A 6,000-nucleotide genomic window follows, 5' to 3' on the forward strand; every position below is an offset into this window, starting at 1 on the left:
AAGACTCTGGCTGTATACGTGTATCAGTTTACCCCTTCCCTGTCAGTTCGGTGGGGAAAGTCAAGCATCGCCCAATACGCGCTGTGGAGTACGGGTTATCATCGGACATATTGGTGCAGACAGAAACCCGACCAGGCACGAAAAGCTATTCCGCTGGGAAATACATAGTTAACCGTTACAGGTCTCGGTTCTACAGGGCAACGAGAACCAGTAACATGTCGCTCAAACCGCCTTGCACTCTTGCTCCGCCATCTGATTCTGTGTCTCCGACAGTAAAAACCTCTCTTCCTCACGCCAGGAGGACTATTACCACCGTACAACATTTTCCGGCAGCAGATGATTGAGAATCGTTGCTCAGTTTCCATCTCGACAGGGTGGGGGGGGGGGTGGGTGGCATAGAGAACTGATCGAGTGCTGGTATTGCCTGGACACCGTTAACTATCTCTTCATGCTCGGTGTGACGTATTCGGCTGCCCGCCTTGGGATCAGATAACATGAATGTCCTCGGCCTGTGCCGTCCGCCCCACTCCAGACCAATTCTCACGCGGATTCTCCCCTGTTCTCTCCCTCTCTCCGCCCTACAGTCCCCGTCCCTCCACTAAGCCTCTCTTGTCCTGTCTTACCTTTCCTCAAGCATCCAGAACATCTTTCAAGGCATAACCGACATTGCTCTATATTCTGTTGAGATAAGCACTCCGAATGCGTCACCGTCCATTTCCGTTGTTGCGTCTCAGTCTTCAGCTCGTTTCCAACAACATCTGCGAGTAGCTTCACCGACACGAAGCGCCATGATGCGCGCTGGCAAAAACACTACCCAGTTGCGGAGGAAAGACAGACTCCAATGTCGCGACCATAAAACTTCATAAGATTTCCAACAGAAGATCAGGTGTGACAACCGAGTGACACCGCGAGAGATAATTTTCTCAAAACTAGGGCCCCGCGATTAAAATTGATCGGGTGTCTGTTTACGGCACACAGACACCAAGCATTCATTTTGTTACCAACGTCTGTATGCGGAATACAACTCTGAGATTTGCCTTCTCCAGATAGACATAAAATACTGAAAAAATCATTGAAGTATTTGGAAGAAAGCCAACTGTTCCATCCCCCGGACGATAACAAAAGAAACATATCGAAGCAAATTAAACCCCTACAACACCCCCAGGCACCAAAACTAACAGATCACCTACAGGGAGAAACAATATCAACGACAAACCCCAAACAGCCAGCGCGCTAATCGGCAACACGAAAGAATGAACGAGAACACAACGAAAAAATAACGGAAAGAGGCCGAAGTTAACTTCAGGTAGATTAAAATACAGCCCGATCCAGAATCTCTGAGTTGTCAGGGCATCTGAGATAGCATCGGTATCCAGACAGCGGCGATTCGGAACAACAGCCCCTCCAGGTGATTTGACTTGAATGCTTGATCGCGCCGAGAGCAACAAGTCGAACCTAACGGCCTCTCCGAGAACCGATCGCTCTCATCGACATATGCCTCCTTCTTTCAATCTTCCTCGGTTCTTCAATCCGCGAGAAACCTGCCGTCCGGTGCCCGAGCTTTTCTGCTAGAGTTTTCTGCGGCACAGGATAGCGCTAGCTCACAGTGACTAGTGGGGTACCACAAGGCTCAGTGCTGGGACCCCAGTTGTTTACAATATATATTAATGGCTTGGATGAGAGAATTAAATACAGCATCTCCAAGTTTGCGGATGACACGAAGCTGGGCGGCAGTGTTAGCTGTGAGGAAGATGTTAAGAGGATGCAGGGTGACTTGGATAGGTTGGGTGAGTGGGCAAATTCATGGCAGATGCAATTTAATGTGGATAAACGTGAAGTTATCCACTTTGGTGGCAAAAATAGGAAAACAGATTATTAACTGAATGGTGGACGATTAGGAAAAGGGGAGGTGCAACGAGACCTGGGTGTCATTATACACCAGTCATTGAAAGCGGGCATGCAGGTACAGCAGGCGGTGAAAAAGGCGAATGGTATACTGGCATTCATAGCAAGAGGATTCGAGTACAGGAGCAGGGAGGTACTACTGCAGTTGTACAAGGCCTTGGTGAGACCACACCTGGAGTATTGTGTGCAGTTTTGGTCCCCTAATCTGAGGAAAGACATCCTTGCCATAGAGGGAGTACCAAGAAGGTTCACCAGATTGATTCCTGGGATGGCAGAACTTTCATATGAAGAAAGACTGGATGAACTGGGCTTGTACTCGTTGGAATTTTGAAGATTGAGGGGGGATCTGATTGAAACGTATAAGATCCGAAAGCAATTGGACAGGCTAGATGCAGGAAGATTGTTCCCGATGTTGGGGAAGTCCAGAACGAGGGGTCACAGTTTTGAGGATAAAGGGGAAGCCTTTTAGGACAGAGATTAGGAAAAACTTCTTCGCACAGAGAGTGGTGAATCTGTGGAATTCTCTGTCACAGGAAACAGTTGAGGCCAGTTCATTGGCTATATTTAAGGGGGAGTTAGATATGGCCCTTGTGGCTATGGGGATCAGAGGTTATGGAGGGAAGGCTGGTGCAGGGTTCTGAGTTGGATGATCAGCCATGATCATAATAAATGGCGGTGCAGGCTCGAAGGGCCGAATGGCCTACTCCTGCACCTATTTTCTATGTTTTCTATGTTTTCTATGAGTTCATCCTGAAGTCCGACAAACTGGAGGCGAATTCGTTGGCAGTGTATTTCTGCGCCTGGAGTGTTCCTGGCGGCTCAGAGTGACGGGACAGCTGAACGGACACCTCGCTGTCAAAAGAGTCTGTGCTTTCAGCAAAACAGGAAATACGACTCTTGTCAATCATCGGGTGGGAGGAGGGTCTATCTGTCTGGCGCTGCGCCGTTGCGGCCAATCGGTGAAATAAGGGGCGGAGGCATTATGCCGTGGCGTTTAATTTCCTTCCCTTCTTAAGGATTCAGATGGGGGAATATGATCCCCACTGCTCTCCCCAGTTCATCTTTCCTTGACTCTGCAGCCTAGGGTCGGGGACAGCCGGATAGTTAGGAAACAGGGAGAGACTGGAGAACAGCTGTAGGACACACCCCGTGAATGGCAGAAAATGCCGCTCTTGGAGGGAACAGAGAGATATTGATGTTCACCAATCACTGAAGATGACAGAATATGAGGGTTTTGGCGGATCTGGGGGTAGGAATAGAAATAGTTTTCTCAGGCGGATTTTCGGGTGCGCACGGATTTGGACTTGTCGGTGTATACGGGGTCTTGGCCGATTTGCTGGCGCCTACAGATTTGGAAAATTTGGCGTATGTGAGCGTGCCCGCCGATATATGGGAACCTGCTCCATGCAGAACACGGGGTATTTCACGTGGTTTAGCTGCGATCTGGGGGGGGTTAGAATACAGGTTCCAAATCTTTAGTTTGGAGAGTGAATATGTTCCCGGTGTGCTCCGTATGCCTCCTGCTTTATGAGAGAGGAGGTCTGCGACATGGAACAGACTAACAACGGGAGATGCAAATGGACTAAAATGTCAGGTGTGGTTTGGAGTGCGGTCGATATATCAGATAGATTCGTGTTTTCAATAAAGAGTTGGTGTATTGTGGCCTATCTTCTCACACCGGATCTCAAGTATGCCGAAAATCCCAAAACGAAGGAGCATTAAAAATCAGCAAGGAAGAGATATAGGGCGTGCAGAGGGCGACGAAATTGAGCAGAGAGATAGATCGAATCAGAGTGTCTGTGTGTGTGTGTGTGTGTGTGAGAGAGAGAGAGAGAGAGAGAGAGAGAGAGAGAGAGAGAGAGAATTGGCTGCTTTAATTAGTGGAGCGTAACAACACATCCCTGAGATCGGATAGGTTCATGGAAGGGGCGTGGCTAATCGCTACTTCCGCAAGTCCACCGACGTCACTGATATCAGTAACAAGTGAGTGACTCGTCTCTGCTGCCACACAACAGTTTCATCACTCAGAGAATAAACCCTCCAAGGAAGATGCTTTTATTTCTGTGGTTTGTTCTCGCCTTCCACTGTGAGTGATGCTGACCATCAATATTAATTTTTATTTCTTTGCTCCTCTCTTCCTTTCAGATTTCTTTCACGTGTTTTACCTTCCAGTAGTCTCTTTATTTACGAGACCTCTCCTCCGCGCACTGTCTTCCCTCTGCAGCCGCCTCTCAGTTCCATCCTCCTCTCCAGCTTTCCCAACACCAGATCTCCTCCTTCCTTCCCTCAATGCACCATCTTTCTGCCCTTCCCTATTGACCCGGGTCTCCCTGATCAATCACCGCATTTTCCACCCCCATCTCTTTTTCCAGACGCGACCTCGGTGACGATCCACCAGACTCCGGGTTTCTCCGGAACTCCCGGCCGGAAGGTGACCCTGAATTGCACAGTAGAGGGTAGTATCAGTGCTAACAACTGGTTGTACTGGTACCAACAATTCCCGGGAAACGGACCGGAGTACCTGTTTCACTCGTCCGCAGCTAATTCAGTGCAGCCGGAGAAATTGGTCGGCGGTTTTACGGCGGAGAGACCGAGGACCAGCGAATTCCTCCTGAAGTTTGACAAACTAGAGGCGAAATCGTCGGCCCTGTATTTCTGTGCCTGGAGTATTCACGGCGGAACAGAGTGACGGGACAGCTGTACAAAAACTCTCAGTGTCAGAAGGGTCGTTGCTGTCAGCAAAACAGGAAACACGACTCCTGTCAATCATATGGTGGGAGGTGGGCCTATCATTCAGTCGTGAGCGCCGCAGCGTCCAATCAGTGAAATAAGGGGCAATGTTATTGTACCGTAGCTTTTCATTTGCCTTCTTTCCTGAAGCATCCAGTTGGGTGAATACAATTCGCACACTCACCTTTCCAGTCTATTCTTCCTTGTCATTTCTGGCCTTTCCACACATCATCGATCCGGGAGAATCAAAACCACTGAGTGCGCCAGTAATGTTCAGTCCCCAACAACAATTTCCCGCTCGCGTCTTTTTTGTCTGTTGTTGGAAACACAGAATACGAAGAATACCGGATGGATCCGGAAAAGAGGAAACACGGGGCGTAAGTGTTCGACAGCCACACTATACATGGTGGCGAATGTTGAGGAACAGCGGGGCCGCGGTGTACAGGGTAGTAAAAAGACCGTGAATGGTGGGGCCTGTCGAGGGACAGAGGGGCCTCGGTGTACAAGGGTAGGGCACACACCGTCAACGGTGGGGAGTGTGAAGGGACAGAGGAAAGAAGATGTACGAGGGTAGGACACACACCGTGAACGGTGGGGAGGGTCGAGGTACAGAGAGGCTTGGGTGCACGAAAATAGGAGAGTGACAGATAATGGGGATTATGAAGAGACGGAGAGGCATAGGATAACATAGGGAGGATACACACCGTGAATATGAAGTCTACCTCAATACAATCGATCTATGTCTGAAGACACAGGCTACTACCACTAGGGGGCGAACAAGAACTGCGGTAAAGTTTATGTAAGGTATTTCGAGGGGATTTAAAAGGACACATTTTTTCTGTAAAGTGAACTTTCTCTTCGGCTAGGTCGCAACTATTGCAGAGAGCCAGAGATCGAGGCTCAGGCTGGGAAAGAAAGAGAGAGATTGAATGCCAAAGACTGCTCTATGCAGGACACAAGGTGTGTCATAAGGTTCACCGAATAGCACTCATTATGATACTCTTGGCGGCAGCGAAAGCGATGTGGGGTGTTGTATACAGCTGTTGTGTAGATTTCCGAAATCACAAAGACTTGGGAGCTTAAATAAATCGCAGACAGTGAGATAATCGGGGCCAGATGAAGAAAGGGAGATGGATGGACGAGGACAGCGTCAAAGAGGGAGAGTGCTGTGTAGTCATCTTGGTAGAGCGGAAGAGGTACTCCCCTCAAATCGTGTTGGAACATATAGAGGGCGTGGCCAATCGATACTTCCGCAAATCCACCTACGTCACTGATATAAGCAACCAAAGGGGTTTGAAGTGAATGGATTATTTCTCTGCTGCACGCACCACTTTCAGGACTGAGAGAATAAACTCTCCACGTAGG

The sequence above is a fragment of the Mobula birostris genome, chromosome 13, assembly GCF_030028105.1.
Source record: "Mobula birostris isolate sMobBir1 chromosome 13, sMobBir1.hap1, whole genome shotgun sequence".
Taxonomy (NCBI): Eukaryota; Metazoa; Chordata; class Chondrichthyes; order Myliobatiformes; family Myliobatidae; genus Mobula; species Mobula birostris.